The sequence below is a fragment of the Cygnus olor genome, chromosome 19 (assembly GCF_009769625.2).
Source record: "Cygnus olor isolate bCygOlo1 chromosome 19, bCygOlo1.pri.v2, whole genome shotgun sequence".
Classification (NCBI taxonomy): domain Eukaryota; kingdom Metazoa; phylum Chordata; class Aves; order Anseriformes; family Anatidae; genus Cygnus; species Cygnus olor.
In genome coordinates this window covers 3800286-3815000 of record NC_049187.1, presented here as the reverse complement: position 1 = coordinate 3815000, position 14715 = coordinate 3800286, and the positions used below count along the sequence as shown (strand labels likewise).

General features: G+C 50.1%; 1 protein-coding gene across 7 annotated transcripts in view; it reads left to right on the top strand.

The window, feature by feature from the left end:
- Positions 1 to 14715, top strand: part of ASTN2 (astrotactin 2) — a 363384-nt gene that overhangs the window by 140611 nt on the left and 208058 nt on the right. The window lies entirely within an intron of this gene.

Genomic DNA, 14715 nt, shown 5'->3' with positions numbered 1-14715 from the left:
CCCTAACCCTAACCCCTAACCCCAAACCCTAACCCTAACCCTAACGCCTAAGCCCTAACCCCTAACCCTAAACCCTAAACCTAAACCCTGACCCTAACCCAAACCCTAACAATAACCCTAACCCTAACCCTAACCCTAACCCTAACCCTAACCCTAACCCTAACCCTAACCCTAACCCTAACCCTAACACTAACCCTAACCCCTAACCCCTAAATCCAAACCCTAACCCTAAAACTAAGCCCTTACCCTAAAGCTAAGCCCTTACCATAAACCCAAACCCTAACCCTAACCCTAACCCTAACCGTAACCCTAACCCTAAACCTAGCCCAAACCCTAACCCTAACCCTAACCCTAACTCTAACCCTAACCCTAACCCTAACCCTAACCCTAACCCTAACCCTAACCCTAACCCTAACCCCTAACCCCCAACCCCAAACCCTAACCCTAACCCTAACTCTAACCCTAACCCTAACCCCTAACCCCTAACCCCAAACCCTAACCCTAACCCTAACCCTAACCCTAACACCTAACACCTAAACCCAAACCCTAACTTTAACCCTAACCCTAACCCTAACCCTAACCCCTAACCCCCATCCCCAAACCCTAAGCCTAAAGCTAAGCCCTTACCCTAAACCTAACCCTAACCCCTAAAACTAAACCCTAACCCGAACCCTAACCCTAATCCTATCCCTAAACCCTAACCCTAACACTATCGCAAACCCCTAACCCTAAACCTAACCCAAGCCCAAACCGTAACCCTAACCCTAACCCTAACCCCTAACCCCTAAACCCAAAACCGAAACACGAACCCTAACTCTATCCTTAACCCCAAACCTAATTACAGAGTTAACCCTAACCCTATCCCTAACCCTAACCGTAACCCTTACCCTAAACCTAACCTGACCCTACCCCTAACCCTAATCACAAACCTAACCCTAAACCTAACCATTCCCCTAACCCTAATAGCGAAGCTCACCCTAACCCTATCCGTAACCCTAACCCTAACCCTAACTTGAACCCTAACCCCCAACATAACCCTAACCCTAACCCTAACCCGTAACCCCTAAATCCAAACCCTAACCCTAACCCTAACCCTAGCCCTAACGCTAACCCCTAAGCCTAACCCTAACCCTAACCCTAACCCTAACCCTAACCCTAACCCTATCCCTAACCCTAAACCCTATCCCCTAACCCGTAAACCCAAACCCTAACGCTAACCTTAACCCTAAAGCTAATGGCAGAGGTAACCGTAATCATAACCCTAACCCCATCCCTAACCCTAATCCTAACCTAAACCCTAACCCTAACCCTAACCCTAACCCTAACCCCAAACCCTAACCCTAACCCTAACGCCTAAGCCCTAACCCCTAACCCTAAACCCTAAACCTAAACCCTGACCCTAACCCAAACCCTAACAATAACCCTAACCCTAACCCTAACCCTAACCCTAACCCTAACCCTAACCCTAACCCTAACCCTAACCCTAACCCTAACCCTAACACTAACCCTAACCCCTAACCCCTAAATCCAAACCCTAACCCTAAAACTAAGCCCTTACCCTAAAGCTAAGCCCTTACCATAAACCCAAACCCTAACCCTAACCCTAACCCTAACCGTAACCCTAACCCTAAACCTAGCCCAAACCCTAACCCTAACCCTAACCCTAACTCTAACCCTAACCCTAACCCTAACCCTAACCCTAACCCTAACCCTAACCCTAACCCTAACCCTAACCCTAACCCTAACCCCCAACCCCAAACCCTAACCCTAACCCTAACTCTAACCCTAACCCTAACCCCTAACCCCTAACCCCAAACCCTAACCCTAACCCTAACCCTAACCCTAACACCTAACACCTAAACCCAAACCCTAACTTTAACCCTAACCCTAACCCTAACCCTAACCCCTAACCCCCATCCCCAAACCCTAAGCCTAAAGCTAAGCCCTTACCCTAAACCTAACCCTAACCCCTAAAACTAAACCCTAACCCGAACCCTAACCCTAATCCTATCCCTAAACCCTAACCCTAACACTATCGCAAACCCCTAACCCTAAACCTAACCCAAGCCCAAACCGTAACCCTAACCCTAACCCTAACCCCTAACCCCTAAACCCAAAACCGAAACACGAACCCTAACTCTATCCTTAACCCCAAACCTAATTACAGAGTTAACCCTAACCCTATCCCTAACCCTAACCGTAACCCTTACCCTAAACCTAACCTGACCCTACCCCTAACCCTAATCACAAACCTAACCCTAAACCTAACCATTCCCCTAACCCTAATAGCGAAGCTCACCCTAACCCTATCCGTAACCCTAACCCTAACCCTAACTTGAACCCTAACCCCCAACATAACCCTAACCCTAACCCTAACCCGTAACCCCTAAATCCAAACCCTAACCCTAACCCTAACCCTAGCCCTAACGCTAACCCCTAAGCCTAACACTAACCCTAACCCTAACCCTAACCCTAACCCTAACCCTATCCCTAACCCTAAACCCTATCCCCTAACCCGTAAACCCAAACCCTAACGCTAACCTTAACCCTAAAGCTAATGGCAGAGGTAACCGTAATCATAACCCTAACCCCATCCCTAACCCTAATCCTAACCTAAACCCTAACCCTAACCCTAACCCTAACCCTAACCCTAACCCTAACCCTAACCCTAACCCTAACCCTAACCCTAACCTGACCCTACCCCTACCCCTAACCCTAACCGTAATCTGACCCTACCCCTAACCCTAGTCACAAACCTAACCAAAACCCTAACCATTCCCCTAACCCTAATAGCGAAGCTCACCCTAACCCTAACCCTAACCCTAACCCTAACCCTAACCCTAACCCTAACCCTAACCCTAACCCTAACCCTAACCCTAAACCCTAACCCTAACCCTCTCCCTAACGATAACCCGAACCCTAACCCTAACCGTAACCCTAACCCTCACCCTAACCCTAACGCTTACCCTAACCGTAATCCTATCCCTAACCCTAAAGCTAACCCTAACCATAACCCGTAACCCTTAACCCCTAACCCCTAAACCCTAACCCTAATCCTAACCCTAACCCTAACCCTAACCCTATACTACCCCTAAGCCTACTACTAACCGAAAGGCCCTAACCCTAACCCTAAATGTAATTTTAACCTGAACCCTAAACCTAAACCTAAACCTGACCCTAAGCCTAACCCTAACATACCCCTAAAACTAATCTTAACCCTAAACCTAATGGAAGAATTAACCCTAACCCTAACCCTAACCTAAGCCTAACCCTAACCCTAATCCTAACCCTAATGGCGGAGTTAACCCTAACCCTAACATTGACCCTAACCCTAACCTTTACCCTAACCGTAATAGCGAAATTAACCCTATTCCTAACCCTAAACCTAAGCCTAACTCTAACCCTCACTCTAACCCTAATCCTAACCCTAAGTCTAACCCCTAAACGCTAAACCTAACCCTAACTCAAACCGTAACCCTAAACCTCAACCTAACTGTAACCCTAACGCAACCGCATAGACAACAGGACTCTGCGCCTTCTCTCTTTCAAAACAACCGTAAACGTAACCCTTACTGTAATGCTAACCCTAACCCTAACCCTTATGGCTTATCTAACCCTAACCCTAACCCTAACCCTAACCCTAACCCTAACCCTAACCCTAACCCTAACCCTAAGCTAAACCCTAACGCTAACCCTAACCCTAACCCTCGTTCGCTCCCATCAATCTTGTTTTCCCGTTGATACCGCTAGCAGTCGTTCTCTACCTCCTTGTTCTCCTCCGCCACTCTCGGCTGTTTAATTGCTTTGACACTCCCTGAAGTCCTTTGCAAGAGGAGGAGAGAAACCTCCTTCCCTACTTCCAGGCACCGCTTTCACCTGTGTTCTGCCTTCTCCCGTCCCAGTAACCTGCTTCTACCCCAGGAGACCCGCTCTGTACCCCAGGGATGGCAGGATGTGGTGTGGCGTGCCCTTGGGTTAGGTCTCCACGAGCGAGGCACTCAGATCATTCCATAGCGCTCAGTGCTCTGGAATATTAGCACAAATTAGCAGAGTCCTGTTATGCGTCTTGGATTGGTGTCAGCCACGTGTGCATGCTTTTTGTGCCTTGATGGCTTGCAAAGTTTTCTGAGAGCCGTTAGAGAAATGAGAAGATGAGCTTTGATCTGCCTCTGTATTTGGTGTATAAAACAAGGCCTTTTGTAAGGGAATATTAGTTATTCAGGGGCTGTTACATGTGAGGAAGTTTCACTTTGATCCTCTCCTGTCTCCAGAGGCAGCAGACATTTGTTATTTCATGGGGAACTAAACAAAAGTCAGAATAAAATTTGGGTACGTCTCTCTGCACGCACTCAGCCCTCCCAGGGACGGACAGCGGTGTGGGCAGCATGTCACTGTGTCACCATGCCACCGTTGGGGCCCTCGGCAAGCTGTGTCCCTGCTCTGAGCTGCAGTGGCTGCTGGACCACCTGCAGCCCTCGCACATCAGGGACGCCGCCAGGGATCAAATGGGAAAGAAAAGGTGATAATGCAAACGTCATTTTTCATTGCTTACACTGGCGAGAGGGAATAATCAGCCTGTCCTGTGCCTCCTGGTGTTGGGCTGCGCTTAGTGTGTCTTCTCCCAGGGCTGGCCATGCCCCAGCTCCTGCAGCTTTCCTGCCTGCTTTTCCACGGGGAAGGAAACGCAGCCCTCCTGCCAGCACAGACAGACGGGGAAGACCTGGTGGCTCGCACCTACCCGGCTGCTTCACGGTGTGCAGAACTGTGCTGCCGCCTGTAAGGTCAGATAAGAGCACCCAGGAGGGGACAACCCCTGTGACCCAGACACCCCCACACCTCTGGGTAGCACTGTGATATACGTCCTTACCTCGCAGAGTGCTGGGGTGCACCCCCTGTCCCCCCATCCCACAGGACAGGTGCAGGATGCTGACTTCACATTCTTTCTTGGCTACCAAAGCTCTGTTGTGAAAGCCACTTTTCCAGAGAGCAAACAAACGTAGTGCTTTTTCACGATGGCTTATTTTGCATCAGCAAATAGCCGCCCCTGCACTGCTTTCCTTCACAGTTTGATGCCATTCCTGCAGGGGAGCTGAGTTTGGGCTGCTCCAGCAGCTTTTGGGGAAAGGGGCCGCCACGGGGAGCCAGCTGCAAAGCATGGGCTGGGGAGCAGAGGGGTCTGTAATTAAAGCAGTCCTGGTGCTGTGGCAGCCTCAGGCTCTTTAACATCCCCAGACTGTGCTGGAGATAACGGCTTTTACATCTGTTCCCAGCGGCAGCGTGGGCCTCTTTATTTATTTATTTATTTTTGATTGTATCTGATGCAGCCTCCGCGAGTAATTGAGTGTTTGAGAGTGAAAAATTATCTCTCCGGCTTGGCCCTTATCTTGACAGCAAAGCAGCACTTTTAATTTAATTTTGTTCAGAGCATGCGGGTAACAAATTTCACTAATCGCTCCGCTGTCGCCCTCCGCATGGTAACAAGTCTCTTGTTCCATGGGAAGTACAACACAAACACGGGGGGGGAAGGGGGGGGGGGGGAGGTTCACTGGTAGCGGAGAGGAGGACGTGTTGCAGTGCCGCTGCTCTCCCCACCCGTGGTGCGATCCGTTCCTATCGTTGATTGAGCAGGGAGAGCAGTGGGAGGAGGCAGAGGGCAGCATATGTCAGGGCTCTGCTGGGAAAGCTCACTCCTGTTGGGGAAACTGAGGCACTGCCATGCTCCAGCCCTGGGGAGCTCCTGCAGAGCAGAGGTTTTTATTGTGCATCTGTTCCAGAAGGAAGGGAGGGGAGGAAAAAGTGTGTGTTTGTTAGCCTTTTTTTGCATGGCTGGCTTTGGAAATCCTAGCCCAATTGGCTTGTGGCGTGGCCGCAGGGCAGCCTGGCTCTGCGGGCGGTGGCAAGGGCATGGTGGAGACCCAGCAGGGACGTGGAGCACTGCCCCACGGGCACCGCAGCCCCCGGTTCATCTCACCCCCAGCCTCCCCAGTCAGTCCGTCTGCCCAGCCCGGTGCTCGCTGGGAGTAATCCTCTCTGGGCTGTGACTTGGTGCGAGCTATTTTCTAGATAATGATTACTTTTCTTTTCCTGGAGGAAATATGTTTTCACTGTGCTGTATTGAAAATTGCTTTCCGTCCTCCTTGAAATAAAGCCTTCCACTCAGATTTGCCTTTGTGCTTGTATAGTGTAAAACTGGGACTCATTTGGAGTTTAAAACAAAACAAAAAAAACAGACTTTAATTCTGAGAGAAGTGTTTCCATTGATTTGCGTGAAGGAAGATTCCAGTGCAGGCAGTCTCTGACTTTAAATATGTAACTGTTTCTTTAATGTGATTTTATCCCAACCAATTCCACACTGAGAACATGAAAGCAAAACTGACTTCATTGATTTTAATTGTACATGCCCAGAGAAATTCAAGAAAAGCAACAACATCAGGAGAGCAAATGGCCCTGGTGAGGCTAGCGGGTCCCCAAGGAGTCACCAACCTGTGCCACCTCTGCCTTCTCCATTTCTCCCCTCTCCTTCACTGCCCTCATCCATGCTGGCCCTCAGGGCTTTTCCTTTCCCTCCACTCCCCCCCTGCCCCCCTTTTCCTCCTCCTCACCATTGACTCTTGCTTGCGGCATCTCCCTCCAAGCTGCAGGCGCTGTATGTTAGAGCAAGGGGGGATCACCGCTGGAAGCTGTGTAAATACAAAACGAATGCATCCCTTCAGTACAAGAGCATTAATGCTCCAGGAGCGTGGCAGCAGCTGGGGGTGAGCAAGAGCCGGGCATACAGGCTGCTGTGCACACAGGGGCTCAGCTGCTGAGTCCAGGACCTTGTCGAGCCCCGGCCTCCTCTCGCCAGCCCCCACCCCACAACTGCCTTTTCTGCAGCCTCCTGTGCTGCAGCCCAGCTAACTGCTAATGGGTAATTCATAAGCGTTAATAGTATTAATCTGATTCAGCACACTCTTAGCAAGATCAAACCCTCTATAAATCCAGAACAATCTGATCTCCCCCGTCTGCTGCACAATGTAGGCATCTCCTCCTCATTTCCCCATCATGCCTCCTTGTGGTCTCAGGGCTGGGGGGGTGCTCACCAGGCAACCAGTGTCCCCAGAGCGGGGACCGAAGCTGCAAGGTCAGGGCTTCTCCATCCTGCTGGCTCAGGACCAAACCCTGACCCAGGTCCTGTCTGTGGATACGGTCGTCTCCACTTGGCGTTTCGCTAGGGTGGTGGTGGAGAAGGCACCCGCTCGAGGACAGGATCGAGGCTTCACTGAGAGGGCAGGCAGTGAAAGGCCTGCTTGAGCTCCTGCCCCACCGTCCAGATGCTGGCTGGGGACCTCCCTGCAGCAACATCCATCCCCTGCTGGGGACGGGGTGCTGGGGCAGAGCAGTCCACGAGGGGTGCCAGAAGGTCGGGTGGTGCAGGAGAGCCGTTCCTGGCTGGAAGGAGATTTCCCATCCCACCCCAGAGGGTGTGTGAGAGAAAGAGGGACACCCTGAGGTGGAAGGGGAGCCCTGGCTGGCAGGAGGAAGGGGAGAGCAGTGCCTGGGACCTGGCGTGGGGAAGGGGTGGGGAGAAGGATGGTGAGACCAGCGTGTGGGATGCTCTGTGCCCATAGCAGCCTGCCACCACTGCTGCTTATCTTGATTGGTATTTGATTTGATTTAACATGATCTCCCGCTTGTAAAACACCTTGAGATGTTTGTGTGTGTGAGGCTGTCCTGGAAACGCTGTTGTACCATATTAATGAGCCTCTGCTGGAACATAAAGAAGCATCATTAGGAGCGGTGAACTCATCTGACGTGCAAAAAGCAGTGCAGAGCACAGGCACGCTGCAGCCTGGCCTTGCTCAGGGGCTCCGCACCCCAGGGCGGCTGCAGCCAGGCCCCGCTGGCAGTGCCGGAGCGGCTGTGGTGTCTGGGGTGTGGTGTGGCGGCTGTGGTGTGGTGGCTGTGGTGTGGTGGCTGTGGTGTCCGTGCTGTGGTGGCTGTGCTGTGGTGTGGTGGCTGTGGTGTCCGTGCTGTGGTGTCCGTGCTGTGGTGTCCATGCTGTGGTGTCAGTGGTGTGGTGTCCGTGCTGTGGTGTCCGTGCTGTGGTGTCAGTGCTGTGGTGTCCATGCTGTGGTGTCCGTGCTGTGGTGTCAGTGCTGTGGTGTCCGTGCTGTGGTGTCAGTGGTGTGGTGTCCGTGCTGTGGTGTCCGTGCTGTGGTGTCAGTGGTGTGGTGTCCGTGCTGTGGTGTCAGTGGTGTGGTGTCCGTGCTGTGGTGTCCGTGCTGTGGTGTCAGTGGTGTGGTGTCCGTGCTGTGGTGTCCGTGCTGTGGTGTCAGTGCTGTGGTGTCCATGCTGTGGTGTCCGTGCTGTGGTGTCAGTGCTGTGGTGTCCATGCTGTGGTGTCCGTGCTGTGGTGTCCGTGCTGTGGTGTCCGTGCTGTGGTGCCCGTGCTGGTGGCTGTGCGGTGCGTTGCTAAGCAGTCCCGCCTCTTGCTGTGCCGCTGCTTTGGTTTCCATATCCCTGTCTTTCTTGGGTGATAGAAATGCATTTTAATATCCAAGTAGCCTCGAAACATGCTGTATTATGCTATTATCTCCGGGGGGTGGGGAAGATTGTGAAGCACTTGGCGTTTAACGCCTACATATGGCTAACACTATGGGCTGTGTGCTGATAAAGATGGGGTAATTAAAGTTTATTTTTTTTTATAGACTAATCTCCCAAGCATGTATTTATGAGCCTGATTTAGAAACATCATATTACCAAGAGCACAGGATATTCGTGTTGCTTGTAAATCCATACGTGTTCTGAACTTACCTTTTTTTTTTTTTTTCTTCTTTCTTGAATTTAAGCAGCACTGCCAATATCAAAAAGAAACGAGCCTGGAGTTTTGTTGGTGCATCTCTCCCACCCTTGTCCTTTAGGTGGGCAAGGGAAACTATACAAAGCAGCAAGTAATTAACTGCACAAGTAAATTATATTTCCAAGGAGACACGGTGCATTTGGAGGGTCTGTTTGCAGAGTGTTTACACCGGTGACTCTGAAATTATCTTCATCTTGCAGCAGGTGCAAAATCTTTGGGGGAATTCGGTGCTCTGCAAGCCGGTTTTGAGCTGTTTGCAGAAGGACTCGCACACTCTCTGTGAGGCTGGAGCTGGGCTAACTGGCACGAGTGTTTAATGGGGAAAAAAATCCCACGTGGGAAGGTGGAAGGGGCCAGAGGCGTTCAACCACTGCCCTAGCTGCTCCAGCACTCAGTTCAGAGGCTTTGGGTGAGGTTTAGATTCCTGAACTCCTGTCTGCCAGTCTTAATTAAGCTGTGATTAATTGGGCTGGTAGAAGAAAGCTTCTCAGGTATAATTCCGCCCTAAACCAGAGCAGTTTGTCTTTTCTTTCTACTCCTGTCTCCTTTGTTCTTGCAGCCTGGGGCTCAAGGGGAGGTTATTTCTCCCTGTTGAAGAAGTTAGTTCTTCTTCTCGTTCATCCACCTGCTGCATCCCCCTCGGGCACAGGCAGTGCTGGGGTGTCAAGCCTCACAGAGGTGCCTCCCCCATTGCTTTCCCTGCAAGTTAGGCTAAAACCAAGACTGAGCATTTGAGCACCCTCATGCTCTGCTGAAAGCATACAAAGCACAGCAGAGACCTGTTTAATTAAAAACAGGGTGAGAGCATCTCAACATAGCAAGGATTTGTTAGGGCAGAAGAATCAGGGGAGCAAGCTTGGTCTCAGCTATGCCTGGACATACTGTGGGCTTTTTTGGACCACAGAATACACAAGCCAAGACTTAGCTTGTGTGCTGAGGATCTCACGGGCTCCTGAGTCCTAGCCTCTGCCTGGGAAGGTCTTGCATTTCTTCCCTGTAGCTAAAGAAGTTCAGTGGAACTGAGTTTTAAAGTCTGCACATTAAACACTTTCCTCGAAGCCCAGAGATTACAAAGGGAGGAGGGAAAGTGCCCAGGCACAGCTCCTCCTGAATTACTGAGCCGGTTTGGATCTCACCCCCCAGACAAGGAAGGAATTATTCATTTTGTTTCACATCCTGAACAGGAGCACGTAGCTCCCGTGAACCTGTTGAGGTTTGTTTAGTTAGCAATGGGCTGTTAAGAATACAGCTGTGTTTTCAGAGGGCTGGCACTCAGCTATTTATCTCCAGATGGGTATTCAAACACTTCTGCTGGAGTTTCAGTGGTCGGAGGGGCAGGCGATGGGATGGAAAACGAGAAATGTACCTCTGTTTAAAGAGGGAGGAAAGGATCTGCTTTTCTAATAGCTTGCCTTCAAACCTGGTAGGAAACTGGTCGTAAGCAATAAAGAGCTGAGCTGGAAACAAAATTTCTGCTCGAGCAGAATTCCCGTGGATTTGGTTCAGTTGGTGACAGCCAACTTCAGGCGGTTCTAGAGGTCAGTAATTAGCAGTGTGGTGGAAACAAGCAGGAAGCGGGAGGCAGAGAAGCCAGGAAGGCAGTGAGAGGAGACTTGCAGCACATTGTCCCTTCCCTTGGGCAGCCAAGCTCAAACTCATTGAGCTGTAATGGGCTTTTTGCTGTTTCAGGCCCCTGTGCACCTTTCCTCTTAGTCACAGACAGAGAAGAAGCGATGGGGAGGTGATGGGGATGGGAGCCCCCAGACCCTAATCCCAGCTCGGCTTCTGCTGCAGGGTGGTGAAGGCTGCTGTTGTACCCGTGGTTCAGGCTCTTTGTAAAAAGGGGATAATACTTGCCTAACTCATAAGGGATTTGTGACATAATGTTTGCAAAGCACTTTAAGACCCTGGATTGAAAGGTGATTTATAATGGTAAAATCCAGTGTTCTCTGCTCTATTGTATCCTTGACTGTGTCCAATTGTCTCAATGGCAGCTTTTCTCCATTTTTTTTTCCTTCTTTTTCTCTTTTTGCATTAGTTTAGCAATGCCAACCAAAAGAAGGGCTTGTGGCAGGCACAGTATGCCCTGCAAGAGGATGAGTTTGGAGGTGCTAACTTACGCTAATGATATGAATAGACTGGAAAGGAAAAAGGGGCATCGCAAGGTGGAGGGCACGGGAGATGGGTGATAAAGCTGTGAAATAGAGGTGGGAAAGCTGTTTAGATGATGCATGCTTAAGGAAAGTGAAAGATGCTTCATAAATAATCATTTTGTGTACTCCTGTTGGTCGCAGTGGTGGGGTGTTTCCCAGCAGATCAGCCACTTCTCTTGTCCTGCAAGTGTCAGGAGCAGCACCCACTGTGCAGGCTCCATCCTGCTGCAGGGGAGGCTTTGCTGGGGCACACTGCTGGCCTGGAAAATTGTTCCCTGCTCTGGCACCCGCATCTCTAAGTGGGTTTGATGAAATTATAGGGTGAAACACGCGAGTGCTAACTTGCTAGATGCATTTCACATTCAATTTTTAAGCAGATGCTTTATAAGTCTTGCTTTGCTGATGAAATAACGATGGCAGAGAGCAAGGAGGGGGGAGCTGGATCAGGTTCCAAAAATAAAGACATGTCCTTGCCTGAATCCTCGGCAGGCACACGGTCAGGTCTGCCAGGAGCTGGGTCATCTTGGCTGCACTGTAACAGTCTGTGCAGCAGCTGGGTGTATTGCTGGTCCATGCCCTCTCGTTGGCATTTCCATGTTCCCCAAAGTTTTCAGGAGGTGCGGAGCTGAAGAGACCGACTGCTCAGCGAGGTGTCTGTTGCAATCCTGGTACATGATGCTGATGGAGGGGCCAGGCTGGGGAGAACAACGTGCAGCTCCCAGGCCTCAGGGTGCTGGGACTTCCCCTGCTTGGGGACCCACAGATTGGGTAGCAGAGGCCAGGGGATGGTTTTTCCTGGTCCTCTCCATCATCAGAGGGTGGCTCATGCTTGCTCCTGGCCTGCACTGAACAAGAGCATCTGCATCTCATGGGGCAGCCAGGTCTTTCCCAAACATGTCTTCATTGCCCAGTCTCACATCCTTTCCCCTTGTCGTCTGGGGTTGGTCTGTCCCAGCACACTGTAGACGACCTGATTCAGCCATCCTAACACTGCTGGTGAGTTTGTAACTCTAGACCTGCTGATGTTTGAGTTCTCCATTGGCTTTTACTTAAACTCCCTGCAACTACCTGAAAGGATGTTTCAGCAAGGAAGGTGTCGGTCTCTTTTCTCAGATGACAAGTGATAGCGTATAAGGAAACAGTCTGAAGATGAACCAGGGAAGGTTTAGATTGTATATCAGGAAGGATTTCTTCGTGAAGAGGGTGGTCAAGCACTGGAATACACTGCCCAGGGACATGGTGAAGTCCCCATCCTGGGAGGTATTCAAGAGATGTTTTGAATGTGGCACTAAGGTTTAGTGAGTGGACTCAGTAGGTCAGGCTGCTGATTGGGCTTGGTGATCGTGAAGGTCTTTTCCAGCTGTCGCGTTAAGGGGTGTAGCTGATTAACCGTTATGGGTCTGGTTCGATTCACAGTCACAGATTCACCAATAACGTATTTACCGATATGGGTCCGGTCAGATTGAGGGTACTGAACATGCTTGGACATAGAACCATTGACCACCACTCTCTGGGTGTGGCCACTGAGCCAGTTCCTTATCCATCAGATGGCCCACCCTTCGAATCCATATGTTTTCAATTTAGAGATTAGAATGTGATGTGGGACCATGTCAAAGGCCTTACAGAAGTCCAGGTAGATGACATCAGTCAGTCTTCCCTTGTTGACTGATGCAGTTACTCCATCACAGAAAGCCAACAGATTGGTCAGGCACGATTTGTGCTTGGCAAGGCCATGCTGGTTGTCCCAGATCACCTCCTTGTCCTGCATGTGCCTTAACATTGCCTCCAGGAGCATTCGCTCCATGATCGTGCCAGGTACAGATATGAGGCTCACTGGTCTGTAGTTCCCCAGGTCTTCCTTTCTACACTTTTTAAAAAATGGCAGTGATGTTTTCCTTTTTCCAGTCACTAGGGACTTCGCCTGACTGCCATGATTTTTCAAATATGATGGACAGTGGCTTGGTGACTACATCAGCCAATTCCCTCAGGACCCTGGGGTGCATGTCGTGAGGGCCCATAGACTTGTAGTTGTTAAGTGGAATCAGGAGGTTCTGAACTTGCTCTTCGCTTACAGTGGGGGGACTCTGCTCCCCCAGCCCCTGCCCAGAGGTTCGGGGACGCGAGAGATGTGGGATGCCTGACCACTAGTGAACACCGAGGCAAAGAAGTTGTTAAGTACTTCTGCCTTCTCCACATCTGTCAGTACCAGTTCTCCATCTCGATTTGTCAGAGGCACTACACTCTCCCTAGTGTTTCTTTTGTGGCTAATGTACCTGTAGAACCCCTTCTTCTTATTCTTTGCCTCCCTCACCAAGTTTAGTTCTGTCAGTGCCTTGTCTTTCCTGATCCCATCCCTGCACATCCAGGCAGCATTTCTTTACTCTTCCTAGGGCACATGGCCCTGTTTCCACCATCTGTGCATTTCCTTCTTTTGCCTAAGTTTGACCATCAAGACCTTGTTCAACCATGCTGGTTTCCTACCTTCCCTTTTTGATTTATTGCATATGGGAAGGATAGTTCTTGTGCTCCAAGGAAAATATCCTTAAAGAGTTCCAGCTCTGATCAGATCCTCTGTCCCTAAGGACTGTGTCCTATGGGATCTTATCCACTAATTCTTTGAACAGCTGGAAGTTGGCTCTTCTGAAGTTCAGGGACTTTGCTCTCAGCCAGGCCCATATCCCTCGAGATCACAAACTCAACCAGGGCATGGTCACTGCAACCTAGGCTTCCCCCAGTTTTAACTTTGTTAACAAGTTCTTCCGCGTTGGTGAGTAGGTCCAGTAATGCTTCTCCTCTGGTTGGTTCGTCCAGTACCTGGACAGGGAAGTTGTCCTCTGTGGACACCAGGAGTCTCCTGGATTGCTTACTGCCTGCCATGTGGCTTTCCCAGCAGACATCCAGGTGGTTGAAATCCCTCGGGAGGATGAGAACCTGTGGGCTTGATGCTTCCTGTAGTCGGAACAAGAAGGCCTGATCCCTTCAGCATCTTTCCAAGACATAAAGTCCCTTTTGGTGCTTCCTAGTCTCCTTGTCGCAGCCTCAGTTGTCCTTATTCTATGATTCTATAATTCCATTTGCTTAAAAAATAAATAAGAAAGAAAGAAAGAAAAGAAAGAAAGAAAGAAAACATGAAAAAGAAAGAAAGGAAAAAGAAAGAAAAAATAAAACACAAGGTGCCAAACAAGGCCGTCTGTGCGTGCAGGTCTGCACAGAGTAGCAGGGGAGGAGCAGGACGGGGATGTCCCCAGCTGATGGCTACTCCATGCAGACATCCCCTACCCTACGTGTCCAGCACATGGCCATGGAGCTGGGGACAGGTGACCCACTTCCCGTCCAGGTGCTGGCTTCAGAAGCCCCTCTTTGTGTTGGAAAGTGTTGAGTTGGCACTTGTAACAAAATCCTTTGTGAGCTGCTTTTTTTGAAGGTACCGTAAGCTTCTGTGACTGACAAAATAAAACTTCTCTTGTAATCTCCACTGCCTGTAAAAAGCGGCTGGCTCTGTAGGTTGCTTTGTTGTTCATCATAGTCCCTGTGTGATGACTGAATATTTATACATATTTGTATAAATAATTAACACTCAGCAATGCTATATAAAATTTGTAGACATAGATTTCTCCTGGTGTTAAGCAAGAGTAAATGATGCCATGGTACCAGCAGCCCTCGGATTTGGCTTGGTTATTTTTGTGACTTGATAAAATTTGCCACATAAACCTAGGCTGA